The sequence below is a fragment of the Lipophrys pholis genome, assembly GCF_963383615.2.
Source record: "Lipophrys pholis genome assembly, chromosome: 13".
NCBI lineage: Eukaryota > Metazoa > Chordata > Actinopteri > Blenniiformes > Blenniidae > Lipophrys > Lipophrys pholis.
This window is the reverse complement of record NC_137632.1, coordinates 25,314,349-25,332,548: the sequence shown is the minus strand read 5'-3', so window position 1 is coordinate 25,332,548 and position 18,200 is coordinate 25,314,349. Positions and strand designations below refer to the sequence as shown.

The 18,200-nt window shown below is 41.8% G+C and overlaps 1 protein-coding gene across 1 annotated transcript in view; it reads left to right on the top strand.

Moving 5' to 3' along the window:
• The first annotated feature begins 15,269 nt into the window (after positions 1-15,269).
• gli2a (GLI family zinc finger 2a) overlaps positions 15,270-18,200 on the top strand; it is an 85,961-nt gene continuing 83,030 nt past the window's right edge. Inside the window, exon 1 of the mRNA XM_080479064.1 lies at positions 15,270-15,466. The gene's annotated coding sequence lies outside the window, so the exon portion shown is untranslated. The remainder of the gene's footprint in view (positions 15,467-18,200) is intronic.

Sequence of the window (18,200 nt, the reverse complement as noted above, 5' to 3'; positions counted from 1 at the left end):
AGCAACACACAACACGCCATATGTGGGCTGAGGTAACGTGATAGGAGGCTTGTGTTTGCTTTGTGTATCAGATACCAATAGGCACTGTTTCAGTCACTGCAGGCCGATCTCTCTCCTGCCATCAATCAAAAACAGGCCCTCAAGATATGTTTTCCACCTCCATACGTACGGATGTAAATGTTCACTCAACCTCATGGCTGGAATAACGTGCCTGTACAGGAGGACACTGGGTGACATGGAGCACGGCCACTCGGGACTTTGACTTGGAGCTTTTAAGTGCACTCGTGAAGTAAATCCTCTTTGTTGCATCTCAGATTCTAAAGGGTGTTTTTACAGTAGGTCTGAGAACTGTTGACAACACAAGAGCTGGTGTCTTTCATCGTCATTCTCCTGTCTGTGAACGATACCATCCACCGCCACCCACCCACCCTCTGCCCCGTCACTTCCAAGCTAATCTAATGGTACATCAAAGCCCTTAATCACCAAAGCTGCAGCAAGAGACCACAACAAAAGCAAGACACATCAGGGAAACCCCCCCAACCTCTGACCTTTTTTCCCTTATGAGACTCCCTATGACGAATCAAAGCTCTCTGATGTGGCACACGTGAACCCCTTATTTCAATCCCTGACCCCCCCACCCCACACACACACACACACACACACACACACACACACACACACACACACACACACACACACACACACACACACACTATGGCCTCAGAGCTACGTCCTGTGAGCTTTGTGGATTACCCCACGTGTGATGGGGCTGCACAAGGAACCATGGCGGGGCCTCCTGGAATACATCTGAGAGAAAGCAGGTGGACCCTCAGGAGACCATGAGGTGCACATTTCTGGGAGAGGCAGGAGACTTTCAGACCAATTTCCTTTGTCTGTCTCGATAGTCCAGGTCCCAGACAGTTCGGTCATATGGGGGAAAGACAAGCAGTTATTTCAGGACGCATCGAGGTTGTTGTGATTTATACCTCAGGCTGGGTCTGTTATAAAAACAGAGAGAGGAAGGCATGTCAGGGAAGCTTGGCCTTGATTTCATACATGTGCATTGTGTTGAGGTAAGACCCCTTGGACAGGTATCTGAATACCTTCTGATGAAACGCAGGCTGGAAAGAGGACTCTAAGGCAGGGTTGGCAAACATACAACAAGCAGGCCAAAATCCTGGTCCTACCAGCCCCAGAGAGCATGAACTGGAGATTTTTGAAATGAAGATAGCTGCTATTTAAATAAACTAGAGATCACACTGTTTTAATAAGAGTAGCAGTCATATAACTACACTGAGACCTGAGCCCAGTGACGCTGCTGTGGAAGTAGGATTAGCATCCAAGCCAAACTGGGGGGGGGGATTTATGAACACATGCCGAAGTATGTTACCAACATTAACCTGATGAGAAACACTGTGGCAGAAAGGATATTTCACATGTTTCAGCTGAGTTGCACAAGAGTAATATAAGTAAAATAATAGCAAATGGAGGATGGGTTCAGGAGACATTTCGTGTAACTTGTAAAAAAGAAGGTGGTTTTGCGATTGAATAGATAGATAAATAGTTTTATATATATATATATATATATATGCTCCCTTGTACAGGAAATAATCTATATCCAGGCGTACATCCACCTATGTAGAGATACACTGAAAAAAAATATAAACACAACTCTTCTGTTTTTGATTCCTTTTTTAATGAGCTGAATTGAAACCACAGAGACTTTTTCTATGTACACAAAAACAAAAAGCCCGTTTCTCTGTGTTAGCGTGTGCTTCTCCTTTGCTGAGATGATCCATCCACCTCACAGGCGGCAAATCAAGATGCTGATTCTGCAGCAGGATTAATGCACAGGTGTGTCTTAGGCTGGCCACAATGATAGCCTCTCTAAAATGTGCAGTTTTACCACACCACGCAATTGGCATACAAAGTTGTGCCGAGAAGGTTATGTGTTCGTCTGCATGTTTTTTTAATTAATTAAATAATTTATTGGTTTGTATGTATTTTACCAACTTTGCGCAAAAACTACTCACAGCAATTTCATGAAGTTTTCAGGGATGATTTGTCATCATCCAAAGACCAATTGATTAGATTGTGGGACGTTAGCTGCAAACCGTTACCGAATAAATCCCACAAAAAAACTGCGAAAAGATTTCCCATACAAAGCGGATGAGAGAGCAAAGGAGATCAGTGTCTGTTGCCATGGAGACGCTCCCTGCTAGGTGTTTTACTTCTACCTAGTTAGCATCGATATGAGCTAATCACTGTCATGCTAGAGATCCTAACTGGGTTCTGCAAACAAATTTGGCTTTGGCGAAAGTCTGCGCTCTACCGAATGTAGTTCTAGTTCATTCATTCATTCATTCATTCATTCATTCATTCATTCATTCATTCATACAGTATATCCCACAACTCTGTCTTACATAAACCAGGTTGATGGACGCTATTTCATGTGTTCAGACCACACCAGACGTGCATGTGTTTCATATTTTTGGTGTATTACTATATGGTGTAGCATTTTCCGGCCTTCCAGTTGAGCGACAATGTTTGAAGCTGCAGTGCGAGCCAGAATGAGAACCAGAGAATCATGCGACGCTGTGATTAATGGGCGGTGAGTGGTATTAAAACTCCTGGTGGGTGCGAAACGTTTTCATCTTCAGCACCAGAGCGCTCCATGCAGCGGAATCGCCATCAACGAGAGAGCAGTAGCGCAGAGCTAACCATGCTAACCAAAGTGAATCTTGGCCCTCACACAGTGATTGCGTCCGGTTTACTGGAGTGTTTGTTTGATGAATAACAGTGTGAATTACTTTGAACCATGCAGGTTCTGGAATTACTGCTCCCTAAAGAATCAGCATTCTTCTTCCAAAGAGAACCAGAATGAATAAGAGTAAACAGATGGACAACAGATGTTTATTAATGTCGATGGCACTCATGTGCATAGTAACCTACCTGTAGCCATCCAAACTAAAAGCACCACCCGACTCACCGAACGGCAATATTTCACCGAAAACCACGTCTTGACTATAAAACCCAAGTGAAGCATTGTGGGGTCCAGTATTTATACCTGTAGGGTGCCCTCCGGTTTGTGGACCCCCGCGCAGGCCCAGATTAGCAAATGACTCCAGTTCAAAGCTTGAGAACAAATTGTTACAAGCTGGCTCACACTGAAGAGACGTGAGACCACCTGAGAGGGTTTCCTTGTCAACCTGCCAACTTCCAGGACTGTCTGGAAAGCTGCACATCCCACGACCTCATACATGATTCCTCCTTACCCACCAAACCGTTTATACAGCAAACAGCTGGCGCCCCACAGTGACTATTTTCTGGGTCGGGAATCTGCTCACGCAGCTGAAGGTGAGATGAAAGGTTGGTGCAAATGACTAAAACTGACTGAGGTTTAAAGTTGGTAAAAGTAGAAGCAGTGAGCGGTGGTGACCAAGAGTTTCTGGGGAAGTAGATGTGAGGTTTTCTGGTTTGAGGCCCACAGCTGACAGGTTTACCATTCATCTAAAGCAAAAAAAAACAACCTGCTGCTAAGAAATATTCAAAAGAGAGAAGGAATCTATAGTCTCAGGGGTCAATATATTTATAGGACCGGTAATGCACGCACAACGAGGAGGTTTTTATTTCCATATGTGGAGTGAAAGTATGAACAGTCTGTGTGTGGACCTCAAGAGATGTTCAAACATAATACGGTTCAATAACAGGTTTTTAAACTATATAAAGATGGAGTGTGAAGATGCCTTCATGCTGAATACGTGTAAATACATTTCTATGCATATAAATTGTATATATGAGATATATATATATATATATATATATGAGATATATATATATATATATATATATATATATATATTGGATATGGTCAAACAACTTTATTATATTTATTCTACGTTACATATCATTAGTTATTTAAAAAACTATGTAATTTCTTGATACCTTTTCATCCGATATTTTGTCTTATTTTCAATATAAATCTGCCCTTAATCATTCACTCTTTTTGGAGTGAACTTCATGCTTTGCTGGTGGGAAAACCATTCAGTCGTTCAGTAGATCACTGTGAGCCTCAGAGCTGAAATAAATGTGTGGCACACGTTGAGTCTCAGAAGGCGGGGGATGCTGCCAGGCATCAGCAGGGGCGGCGGAGTGACGGAGTAACCAGAGAATGAAGGAGTTACAAAAAGGAAAGCCTTAAAGTAAGCAACGTGGGAGAGCGATGAAGAGATGAGGCAGAGTTTATTCCTTTCCCCTCATTTATTCTCTGAGGCTCACGCCGGCGATGTGTATCTTGGATCTGGCCTGCATATTTTTTACTGATTCCCCCCCCCCGAGGTTCCTCAAACTGCCCGCTATGTTTGGGCAAGCTTGAAAGACAGCTGATAGTATTCAAAGTGCCATGACCAGAGAGTGACGCACACAGTCGCCGGGTTTTATCTGCACATCGGCAGCTGGAAGCGCGGCTCCAGCACATGCCCAGCGGCTCACGTTTCTGCTGCAGCGGTCCCAGATGCAAACCCGGACCATGAAAGGCCGCTTCATAGGTCAACGCTTCGGTGACTTATGAGACAGTGGAGTGACGCACAATGACAATGTGCTTCATCGTGCCACCCGAAGAGACGCCTTGAAATTTTATCTGCCACCGCCCCAAAACCACGGATGGACTGTTTCTCTGTCTATTTTTTGTAATTTTGTCGCAAATTAGAATTTTTTTTTATTTAATTCTAGGCGCATTCTGAGTCGTCACTCAATCACAGTCCAACACACTCCACACAGTAGTCCATCACTACTGTACTGAATTGCTACAATAACAGTTTTGACATATATTAAAAAGTACCTTGTGCGTAGACATGTGATGTGAGCACATCTAAAGGCAGAGGGGCCATTAGGCCACAGCACCAAAAAGCTTTTCTTTGGTCTCCACGTAAAAATGTAATAAAGCTGCCATATGTTGCATGTGTGGACTGTATTTAATTAGTAGCCTAACTATTAGGTAGAAAACATGGTACGAGTATATTGGTTCTGCACAGTTAACTTTTTACTGTTCCTGACATTATGACATAATACGGGGGAAAAAAGGCCATTTGAAATTGTGCAGACTTCAGTTTCATATGCTTCAAATTTAAAACGTGAAAATAACCTGAATGAAAATAATAAAACAGTCCTGCTCCTGAACCTACAATTTTTCTAAATATATTTACAAGTGTTAAATTCCTGTGTTTCCCCAGTGAAGCAGTCCACAACCCAAAGCATATCTTTGGCACCAAGTACATTTTCAGTTTTTTCTGTTTTTCTGTTTTTTTTGTTTGTTTTTTCAAGTATAATTTCCGATGAGTCATTAAGTTATGACCTCTTACAGACTCCAGGTGAGCTTGAGTCAGAATCATCCTGTTAAGCCTCTCAAGCAGACACGAAGATTTCAATACAGATAATTTGTTTCTCTTCATCCAGCGCAGACACTGTGAGAACAACTGAAATGTAAGAGAAAATCCTTTTTTTTCCATCCCCACACTGGTCTGTTTTGCCGTTTTCTGAGCTATTTTCTTGCTGTCGTTCTCGCAAAAGTTGTAATATTCACATAAAACCAACGATGATTAAAATACTTCCACATTGTATGGCAGACGGTCAGAAATGAGCAAGCCCTGTAAACTCCTTACTCATCATTGTCTCATCAAACAAACTGGTTGTTAATGCCACATTATGCACATATGCAGTCAGATGCACATACATCTAACCCATTCATGAGGAGCAGAAGTTGAGGGGGGTGGGGGGGGGGGTCATGTGCCTTCCTCTCAAACAGTTTGTCTGCTATGGGATGACAAGCTTGCTCATCTAACCTCCAACCCACCACTGACCACAAGGTCGCCAAGCTCACCCTCAGAACCACCGAATCAAACCGAAGGAGAAAAAGTCCCTGATCTTCACTCGATTACGTTTGAGGCTCTCCGGTTGGTTTCTGAACAGCTGTCTTAACTTCCCTCGATTCAATGTTTCCCCTGATGCTTATGTCAATTTGAGAAAGGAAATGGCATATTTCCCGTACGGGTATAGGTAGCGTTGGGTTGGGTTGCTGCTTCTCCAAATGGAACTGACATTTTGCTGTAATCCGTACCACCAGGAGATGACTGGGCTTGGATGGATGGATGGATGGATGGATGGATGGATGGATGGATGGATGGATGGATGGATGGATGGATGGATTCTAAGCACTCAGTGACCATCTCTACTTCCACCTGTGGTCACAAACTGTCATTCATTGACACAAATGGCCTCAATGATTCCTTTTCTTTCTTTTCTGTCCGTCTCGGGTGAAGAGTTCGAGCACCCAGGATGACCCCAGAGTAAAGCCCTGGACGGCACTGAAAGAAGCCACTCGAGGTGCTTCAGGCGCCTGATTAGGATGCACCCCGGTCGCCTTCCGTTGGAAGTGTGTTATGCGCAGCCAACTTGGACAAGATCTGGAGGTCAGCCCAGGACCCGCTGGAGAGATTATGTCCCCATTTGGCCTGCGAACACCTCGGGGTCACCTGGGACATGCTGGAGAAAATTGTGGGGGAACGAGTGGTAGGGCTTCTCTGCTCCTAAATTCAAACCTCCTCAGGGTTTGAAATTTGAAGTGTTTACTATTAGAGATGAAAAGACTGTGGCGGTACAAAGTCAGATTCTTTGGTAAAGCAGAGATGTGATACTCCAGATGGTACGACACGCTTTTAGAGTTTTCATACATCAATGTGATACCTGACTAGCTGTGAGATAAGTGTTGGTGTGGTACAGAACACAGTTAATTGTACACAAGAAGTGCGATTATGTTTCAAGTCGCTCGAGAAACACTGATGGGAGAAATTAAACGGTGTTAAGAATAAGAAATGGCCAGTCAGCGTTTTATGCTGCCGGTGGGTTGAAAGACAAATGTATAAAAGTCTTTTAAAAAACTAGTTTTTAAAAGTATTAAAAACACCCTGAAACAAGCGGCAGTTCATATTTTTGGCTCAGAGCTTCAGACGTTTCCTGACACTGGAGCAGAAGCAAAAATAGATCACTGGTTCCTCCTAGTGGCCATTAATAAGAACTGCTCCTGACACGTTCACACAACCACCAGAACAAATAGAAACTAGGCTTCAAAAGTAACATTTCTATTTATTATTTCCTATTAAAAAGGGAACCCATATGTGAACCTTTCTTCCCAACGTGTGTTCCTGTTCCTCCTTTTTACCGTAACAGCAAGCGGAAACTTTGTTCACTGCATCATTTGGACACGTCAGGCCAACTCACTTCGCCAGCCGTGGCTGCTGTGGCGAGATGCAGCCTGACGACAGTTGTATCTGCACGAATCTGTGGCTTGTCGTCTGGTTCTTAAAGTGACCGCCGCTGCTTTCACGCTGGACCTCAAAGCGGTGGGAAACGAAGGAAAGTCCCATCCAGTCTCGTCACCCTTCCTGCAGAGGAAAGCACAAACACGAGGAGCTCGCTTGGCATTTTGACGTCTTTTAAAGTTAGAAAATGACTTGTTCCCACCTGCTGGATTCCCAAAGCCTCAGACAATGACGGCATCTTGACTGTGTCAAGCCAACAAAATGCCTGGACTGGAAGTTATAGAGCAGGTCCATTGAGGTTGACCGTGAGTCACTGAAAAGGGGACAACACCCTCTCCCCCCCCTCTTCTTTCGGTCCCCTCCCACAGCTTTGAAGTGGTGGCAGATTGTGCACAAACAACATAAACTTCCCCGTCACAAATGCTGTGATTTACCACCCAAGGCAAGGAAATGGGCGCTAAGACAGTTCCATTCAGTTTATAGGGCTGCTTTGTAGCCTCCGTACCTCCGGATGGACACTCTTTTGTGACGGACACTTTGAGAATGCCTGAAATGAGGATTCCCAAAGAGGAGCCAGGACAAATGCCTGGGCACGGCGCCTGGCTGTGGCCAACTCAGGCCACAGGGGCAGGTTTGTTACTGCTGGCATCAGAAGGCCAAATAATCCCAAACTCTTTTGTTTTCCTTCTCAGGGGCAGCAGTAGTTCCTGACAAAGCTGGGAGTTTGAACAGCTTGTAAGATATATGTGTATATATATATATAGATATTTTTAAAGCCTTTGTCAACTTTGATATTGATTTACCTCGAGTCCAGACCAGGGATCAAAGACAGAATCACGGCGTTGCACATTTCTCTGCTGCTCCCTCGCATCCGTCACCCTCCAACAACTAAACATGTATTGATCCTGTAGAGACTGTGTCTGTCCACATTTTACTTAACTTAATAAAACTTAATTCCACGGGAGAGGAGGTCGTCTCAGAATTCGGATCAAAACTGCTTCTGTAAGCAGAACAAAAACAAATGTCCGATCTCCTTCGTCCAAATCATTTAACTAGGACAGCAATAACATATAATATGTATGTAATGGTATAACATATATGAATACTTAATAAGCATAATAAAAGGTATTCATCGTGATAGAGAATTTTATTGAATTAAATATTGCCAGACTATATTTTGTATTTAAAATGTAATTGATTAAATTTAAATAGTATATTATTCATTTTATTATTAATATTATGTACAAGTCATGTACATAAGCTGATCCAGGAGGAGGTTTTACTTTGACTTCCCAGACTTAAAAGCTTCTTGGTTTCTTTCAAACCATCTCTTGGATCCAATTCCGACTAAACTGTTTCGAGACGCTTCCCCCGTTCATGAGAACGTCAATATTGGATCAGACCAGTCGCTGCTGGAGACTCAAACAGAGTCACTTTCTCCAGACCTGAATCCACAGAAAACCTCTGGGATGAGTGGAGTGGCCGTGTCGAGGCGGGTAACTCCACCACCAGAGTCTCAATGACCTGAAGGCCGCCCTTCAAAGTAGAGTCCTCAGCAGGAAATATGTCCACTTGTGAACAGCAGGAGGCGCTATTGTCCAGCTGGAATTGATGCTCAAGGGCAAATGACAAGTTATTGAGACATGGAGTTGTTTTGTTGTGGTCTACCCACCATTGTTGGTGGCTTTTGTTTCAATGGATAGTTTGAGATGAATAAATCTTAATTGCATGTTTTCACTTAAGTGTCCTACTGTCACGATGTAATATCACTTCAGCATCAATTGTTCTATGTTTTCCATAAATGTCACCCAAAACCCAAATACTACATTTTTCTAGTGTATCATAAAATAAAATTAAAAAAAACACTTATACTATCACTTGTACCACTTCATAATGACATTTCCACCCAAATAATTTCAAAGTAAAAGCATCAATCAGATGCTTTCTAAGAAAGAGATGATTTACCGGAGTAAAGGTTTGAATTTATCTCTGTGTCCCATATAATATTTATAATCAACCTTTAACTGTTAACAAATGTTTGTTTTTTTTACACCGAGAGAAATAAATCTGAGATTTAAATTGAACTTAATTGAATCTTTGAAATCAACAATAGAAATTCAAGTCAGTATATTTCCACAAATATATCTAGTATTAAAGTCCAAAATATTCTTTCCTTTTTTTCTTTTTTTTTTCCGGAACATGAATAATTCAGGTCATGTGAGCCAATCTTTTTAAATTCCTCCACACAACAAGAAAATAAATCTAAACGTTACTGCGTTTCGTTCGGGTTCTCAAAACAACAAATACTACAATACCCATAAGCCATCAGCGTTCCCAAGCACCACAGACAAATAGAAAGAAGATAAACAAAGACAAAATTAAGTTAACTTTATTTAGATTTTTTTTTTTCATGTCGAAAGAAATATAGCTAGAAAAATAAGTAGTTTAAACAAAGAACAATCTTGCTTCATCCCTGAATCCTAGGAATAGGTTTGGTCAATGAGGAAAAATGATGTAGTATGATTTATTAAAAAAGATGCTGGACAAAAAGCACAATCAGTTTTGTAAAGAAAGAACAGAATTATATGTATAGACCGATAAGATATTCAGGATTATATTAATTGTACAGAAATCCACCAGGATGGCTCGTGGTTTCAAACGGTCACGTGCAGGTTTTTCCAATTGAAACGAGCTGCAATACTGTGGATATGCAGTAGAGGGCAGCATTTCCTTAAAAGTACATGTCGCAGGGTTCCTGTGAGAGAAGTGGCTGCAGTCTGAGTGAACGTGGTCGTTTAAATGAAGAAATTCCTTACGAGTGGAACATTAATACGGCAAATGGAAAATAATCTGAGGGTTAAAATGTGGGTGCAGCTTGTAAAATAAATTAATTCTAATCTGATAACACACAACACAATGTTCAACCTTTAAATAATAATAATAATAATAGTAATAATAATAATATAATTATATATATATATATATATATATATATATATATATATATATATATATATATATATATATATATATATATATATATATATATATATATATATATATGTATAAAACCTGCTTAATATAATGATTATATTCAGGATCGCTATGACTTGGAGTTTTCTCTCATTATTCTGTAAGCTCATGAAAACAACATGTAACTCGTAAACATTTTGCTGAATAATGAGCAGCCCCGTCACCAGCTGCAGACGATCTCGCCAAAGAATGCGCAAGGAAATGCCATCAAACATCAGATCACGGGCACCTCCTCATCTTCACGTCCTCTTTCTCTCTTTCGTTTCTCTCCTCAAAAACTGCTGTGCAGTTGCATTCTTCCATTGCAATTAAGCAAAAAAAAAAAAAAGAGAGGAGAAAAAAAAAAAAGGCCCAACAAGCTCATTAAAATTCCTGCTCGTAAGAGCGATGTAACACGGGAGCGAGGGCCGGCAGGCCTGACACCGCCATTCACCCTCCTTTCAGGATGTGCACAGGCGGGGAGGCTCTGGCGCACATTGAGGCAGCTCATGTGCACAGGCCGGTTTTCAGAGCGAGCACTCAGGCATGATGCAAGCTCAGTGAGACACAATAGGTGGCAGCACCTCAGACCCCCTCCACCCCACCCCACCCCACTCCCACCCCCGCCCCCTCCCACCCCAACAACGCAGCCAGGCCTGAAAATCCTCCTGCGACTCAGAATCTTTTCATCCTTCTCTTCGTATCCCAGAACTCAACAGGTGTGGCGGTTACACTCCATTCCCATGTTCGATGGCAGGTAACCGTGAGAGAGCACGTCTGTTCCGGTGTGTTTGGGTTCGATTGACGGGCTGTGTTACGCCTCGACCCCGATCTCGTGCATCATCGTTTCAAGATCTTTTTACAGTTTTTGACATGATTTCTACACCGGCTGAGATTTAGGCTGGAAACAGTGAGTCACATCTGGCAACCCTGGTGTTGACCGGCGTGGCGTCCGTATTTACTTCTGTCAACAGCGTCCTCTGCGCTCTCGGGACCGAACCCGTCGAGTCCGATCACGTTTAGATGGCATTATTTTCAGTTGTAATTAAGTCACAGAATAAGCAGTGTTGAAAAGGAGAATTCAGTTTGGCTGATTAAGTATTAATTTTAATCATGAGTCAAAAATAAATTCTGTTTTATTCTGAAAATGAAAAGGCATATCTGTCAATATATTTGAAATAGACCTCTGCCTTCATATCCTGACAGTTTTAGATGAGTCTTTTTAAATTCTGAAACTTTTCTTTTCCGCCTTTAGTTTATGTTGGAATTCATACGTACATTATAAAAAAAAAAAATCTAATCATTCATTAAAAGTTGGGGAATGTGGGGCAGTTAATTCCTCTTAATTTTAAGTATTAATCAAGTCTTTTTTCTTTTTTTTTTGTGGTTTTCCCCGCATTAATGAGCCAAATCCCGCAAATGTTACACGCAGACCAACATTTTATCAAATCAACTCAACTTTTTAGGTCATGATGAAATGACGTCACAGTGATAATTCTGAACTGGTCAAAATACCAGAAGGAGGAAATGGGTACTTGATTACTAATGGGTGTTACAAAGTGATGTATACTTTAAAGGTCAGATCTAGCTAATGATGAAGTCTATTGTTGTTGTTACTATTATACTATTGCAGTTGTTATTATTGTTATTATTGTTATTGGTATCATTATTATTATCATTGTGGTTGTTATTATTGTAAGAGGATATAACATGTAATTCAGTTAACAAGAAATAACTAAGTGATTATATTGTTTTAGTAATATCTTACATTATATAATAGACTATATGTCTTGGCTGTTTTTGTTGTTGTTGTTTTATTTTTCTGTTTTATTTTAACAGTGTTATTGTAGCAGCCACATTATCATTATTATTTAAGTTTATGAACAGGGGTGGGAGTTAATAAGCTTGTCTTCTTCCCACTCCTTTTCGAGCTAGAGTGTTGATTATTATTTTTTCTTTTATTGTATTTTTTTCTGGCTTTAATGCCTGTGTTGTGTGTTGTGTAGCTCGAAATAAATTTGGAAATGAATTGTAAAAAAAAACTATAACTGATGGTCTTTTAGTTGTTTGGCTGGTCATGTGACTTAAACATCAAAATAAATACCATTTGTGACCACTAGATGTCACAGTGTGACAACAGAAAGATGCTACTCGTATTCTAGAAATCGTGTTGTGTGTCTGGGGTAAAAACAAAAGCAAAGGGGGAGTGTCCCAGATCTGACTGAAGTTTTAACAGTCAATCGGAACTGAATGTTATTGGTGGTTATAGGTAAGATGCATTTTTACTGCTGACTGCAGGAAGACTGTTTCAAAGTAAAAAAAAATAAGATAAAATAAAGGGCAAATTAATCCAAAATAATTAAATTTGAAGAGAATCATATTATTTGGGGAGGTCTTTCAGTATAAAATGTACCTTAAAGTGACATTTCACTCCACAGGGAGGGTAAAATGTACCGTACATAAGGAATGTTGTTTGTCCACAGTGTGGAGCAGCTTCCCCCGCTGGAGGGATGAATAAAGAGCTCCAACCAAGATGAAAAAGCCTGCACCAGAACAAAGCATGAATTATGAAAATTGTTTGTTGCCTACTTTTTAAGTCAACATGCCGTGGCTTCCACCACAAGGTTTGTGTGTCTCTTTTTGTTTGTTTGGTTCACGATAAGAGAGTTCTTTGATTATCTTTCCACCCGCTCAGAGAAGCAGAGAAAACAGGCCGTCAAGGACGGCGACTGCTGCATCACGGCTCAATCAGTGTGAGAGTAGGGGAACGAAAAAAGTTCAACTTCTTCCTAACCCCTTTTCGAAACACGTAAGGCACGCATTGTAAGATTGGAGTGTGTGTCATGTGACCTCTGGATGACTCATTTGGATGATTGGCGAAAAAAAAAATCTGTTTTTTCTTTTCTAATTTTTTACATGTTCAGAAATAAATAAATAAATCACACATAAGAGTATTGGATAAAAAAGACATAGTATTCTTCTTGAAGATTACGCTGAGCGTTTTGATTGAATTTAACTGACGGTGGTGGTGAAGTGTTAAGAGTCTAATTAAACTTGATTAATTCTTAGTTTTTTTTTCAAGTAGTATCAATAAAAGAAACTGAAATAAAGCATTTTGATGATCTGAAGAAGCAGAATTCAATGACCGTGGAGACACGAGAGGGGGAGGGAGAGGAAGGACACAGGTGAAACAAAACGTCTCAAGCGCGCAGAGGAAGAACAAAGTGAACAAAGACGGAGACGTCAAAATAAAACAGGAAGTGACACATAGGTAAGTGGCGCGGACTTGACTAAGAAGCGCGAGGATCCAGAGATGACAGAGGGAGGGGGGGTGGGGGTTTCTATGACAAAATGTCTGTCAAAAAGTCATTAAAACAACAATTTCACATTATATCTGACACAAACCAATAAAAACATAAGATCTAAACATGTCATCACAAAAATACAGAAGAAAGAGGATTCTTTAATTTAACGATAAAATTAATGACTAAATAGGCTAAAGCTCCATATAAAAACCAGTCTTTAGTCACGTCTCCCAGGGTGCATACATGTTCTGTATTGGGGGCTTTTTAATGAATATATGATGCTCAAGAATCACAAACAAATATTCTCAAGATGTCTGTGGAAAAATCTCACCATATCGATATATACAGTATACATATTAAAAAAATATGCTCTGTATAGAAATTACACAATTGACAGCCTGAGTTATTTCCTCCGTGGGGAAGAAGTCAGAAGTACAAACATCAAGGGGGGAAAAACAACAACAAAAGCCAACAAACGGCTTTCATTCTGAAAAGCTGCAGACGTGTTGGAAAACACACACACAAATAAAATAAATAAAAACATACAGTCCATACAGCGGGTGTAAATCATGGACAAGAAAAAGGAGTATGAATATTTAAAATAACAACTTTAAAAAACAAATCACCCAAAATATTAACATTTAATTACGTGTTTGTTTTCATCATGAATATCGTTATTTCTCCACTATCCCGATATAGATATAAATGAAGAATCAACTTCAAAATTATGATTTAAAAATGTAAAAGACATGGTGGAAAACGTGCTAAAGTATGAGTAAAATTGCAATTTCTACTTAAAATATTTGAACAAATACTCAATTAATCTGAGTTGGTATATTAAAAAAAAAAAAAACCACCATTGTTGGCCTGATTAAGTAACCTGAAGAAAGTACATCAACAAAAACGAAAGGAAAAAAACAGATCAGTGCGACTCGAGTCAAATTTTGCGTCTTTTTGCAGCAGTTTGTTAAGTTTTCTCCTCCTGCGACGCGCCGAGTAAAAAAAAAAAAAAAAAAACCAACAACAAAAAACATCTCGAACAATATGAAACTATACCTAACTTTTATTTCTCTCCCCATCTACAACTGCTGGATCGAGTTAGCCCGGCCCATCTGGTGCAGCAAATGGCCCAACTCACCAGGGAGCGAGGGAGGAGGAGGAGGAGGAGATGGTGAAGGGGAGAGGGGAGAAGAAGAGGAGGATAAGGAGGGGGGCGAATTGAAAGCGGATCAGCAGCAGCCCGAGGACCTCGACACCACCGCATGTCTCTGCAACAACTGTGGAAAGAGGCCAGGCTGCTTTTCTTTTTTTTTCTTTTCTTTTTTTTTTTTTTTGCACCCAAACTTATCGAGACTCGCAGGAAACTGACGGGCCGTTACGCATCATGCGAGTTTACTGATGAACGCACGGGCGCGCGCAACGGCACGGCACGGCACTGTTCACGCGCACCTCCTGGAGAAGAAGAAGAAGATGGATTGTAACAAAAAGTTAGACGCGACTTGTGCCTAGAGAGAGAGAGAGCGACAGAGAGAGAGAGGGAGAGAGAGAGAGAGAGAGAGAGAGACGGGGGAGGGAGGGAGGGAGGGAGGGGAGCGTAATGCCGTGCGCGTTTCCAAACTTTTCTTAACTCGCTTTCATGGAGTTTTGCGTAAAGTCCGGAGAGGCTCGTTTGCGCGTTTCGATGTCGGCGCCAGCTCCGGTGTAGTTTACGGGAATCGGGACTCCTGGCAAAGAAAAGTTTTCCTCGGACAAAAAGACAGAAAGAAAGGAAGGAAGAAAGAAGGACGGGACCTGAAGTCTGGGAGAGAGAGAGAGAGAGGAGACGCACAGAAGGTAGGGGGCTTTGCGGTGATGCTGACAGCGGAGGGTCGTGGTGGAAGTCGCTTCACTCGCACACTTTTGTCTTGACTTTAGCGGATTTCTTTTCTATAAAGACGCGCAGCGCAGGCTCGTTTGCGAGAGTTTTCACTGCGCTGTTCTTTCTCCTCCTCCTCCTCCGCCGGCCTTTTGCGTGTCAGTGGCAGATGAGGCTCAGGGCAGCTCCACATCTCATTTGCACTTTGAACCTTTCTGACACCAGGAATCCCAAAAATTTGTTCTCTCCTGCAACTTGATCCACATGGGAAAGAGTTGTGATCAGAATACTCGGCGCCAATACTTTTAATAGTTTAGCTGATGGATTTCTGAGGGAGATCCTGCAAATGGAGCCAGTGGATATTTATGTATATATATATATATATATATTTATTTTTTACACTTAAGAAAATTGATTTCACATGCAAAGAGTACAAACAATCTTTCTAATTCCCACTTTTAGACACTTAAAAAGTTGTACAGAACGCACAAGCTCTTGTTTAGAGCTGTTTGAACTTCTTTAATTTTGCAGGAAAAGATCCACACGTGAAGCAGAGAGCTGGAGGGATGCAGCAGCAGCAGCAGCACTGCCTGTGACAGAGCGGTGGGAGATGTGTACTTTCTGTTGAAAGATTCAAAGTTTACTATTTGCTCTGCAGACTGAGCAGTCAACAAACACTTCACGCCTTTGTGGGGTCCTTTAGCGGCTATATTTGCAGTTGGCTTTTACTCTTATCTAGCAGGCTCTGCTAATGATCTCCATACTCATGTATGCACTTATCAGACCCACTTGTTAGTTGTTCTGGCCTACATTAGGGGGCTGAAAAAGTAAGAAAGAAAGAAAGAAAGAAAGTGTTTGTTTTGCAGGGATTTGTTTTTTCTTTTCCTTTGCTGTTTGAAAATCAGTGCTTGAATGATTTTCTTTTTTTAAGTAAAATGAGACACAGGCGGAGAAAAGTTGGTAAATTTTTAAACTGAGTTGAATGAAGGAATAATTGAAGTGGATTAAAAATAACAAGCTATAGTTGTGATGTTTGAGAAGAAAAACAAAAACAGTCAAGCATGTTCATTGTGTTTTCTGCTTCACATGATGACAACGGTGATCAGGGCTGGGGGGGGGGGGGGGATGATTTGCATTAGAAGAAAAAAAAAAAAGAAAAAGTTTTAGTGCATTTGGCCATTGTGAGGAATGAAGAGTTCCAACAGTTCGAGCCTACGGAGAGTGAAAGGAGTGAAGAATGGATGATCCTATTCAGCTCATTCAGCCTCAGTCCGGGGGCTCCGCTCTGCAGCGTTCACAGACCCTATAGTGGCCATGTCACTTTCATCTCCTCACACTGTGTGTGTGTGTGTGTGTGTGTGTGTGTGTGTGTGTGTGTGTGTGTGTGTGTGTGTGTGTGTGTGTGTGTGTGTGTGTGTGTGTGTGTGTGTGTGTGTGTGTGTGTGTGTGTGTGTGTGTGCTGATGTAGTCCCACGTTTCCGCCCAGGAACCACTTTATTGATCTGGTTGTGTCTTTTTCTGAGCCCCTTTTCTTCTCTGGAAACACAGAAATATACTGGAAAAGGTGTGTGTGTGTGTGTGTGTGTGTGTGTGTGTGTGTGTGTGTGTGTGTGTGTGTGTGTGTGTGTGTGTGTGTGTGTGTGTGTGTGTGTGTGTGTGTGTGTGTGTGTGTGTGTGTGTGTGTGTGGAAGGAGGGGGTGCATTTCTTTTTTTTTTTTTTTAAAGCAAATACCAATGAAGTCTAGCGCACAGGGACAGAGTGGAGGGCCGGAGGAGAGTGGGTGAAGAGGGTGAAGTCTGAGTGACTCCAAGAAGGAGGAGGAGGAGGGGCACCTCCCCACCATGGACAACAACACTCTCCACCTCCTCCAGCACAACCACCACCCAATCCTGCTGAGTAAATTCAAAAGTTGATGGGGGGCTGAAAAAGAAAGAAGAATGAACCCCGGCCCATCATGCCCCGGACCTCTCGCTCTGCTGAGCTCAAGCCCTCACTGTACCAGATGAAGCCGTCCAGAGGCCTGTCACATCATCTGTACTGGGAGGCGGGCTGGAGGGATGGGGGGCCGGGGCTCCGGGGCCTCGGTGGCTCGGCTGTGGATACGGAGATTCTTCTTTAACACATAAACTGTGACCGGCTTTATACCAGGCGGCTTTTCGCCAGCTGACTTAAGGCCCCGTTTACGAGACAACGACTACGAGTGTATCCCGCAAAACTTTCTTCACTTTTGAAGTGAAAATAGTTCCTTCTGCTCATGCGCCTGTAAAAAAAACAAAAAACATGGCGGACTCGTAGAGGTATGACTTGCCATCAGTATTCTAGTTTTATCGTCCATATCGGTAGTTTAATAGTTGAGACTCTCCCCTGATAGCATCCGATTCTTCATCAGTCCACTAGAATGTCGGGTTCTCTCCATTTTGTTATAATTTATAGCGTATTGTTCTCTGCACACACGTCTAGGCAGTTTTGTTCCAAAAACAAGCAACAGTGCCCTCCGATGGCCTGGCATACTAACTACATCCTTGTCAGCTGTCCGCTGCTGCAGCGCAACACTTTTTAGTTTTAGGATTAGGTGTTGTCAGGTGAAACGTTGTCATGTAAACGGGGCCTCACGGTGCTGTGAAGAACGCCACAACGTCCGGCAGTGACAGACTAATTACGGATCACGATCATAAAATGAATAGTACAGTTACAATCAAAATTAGCCCAGA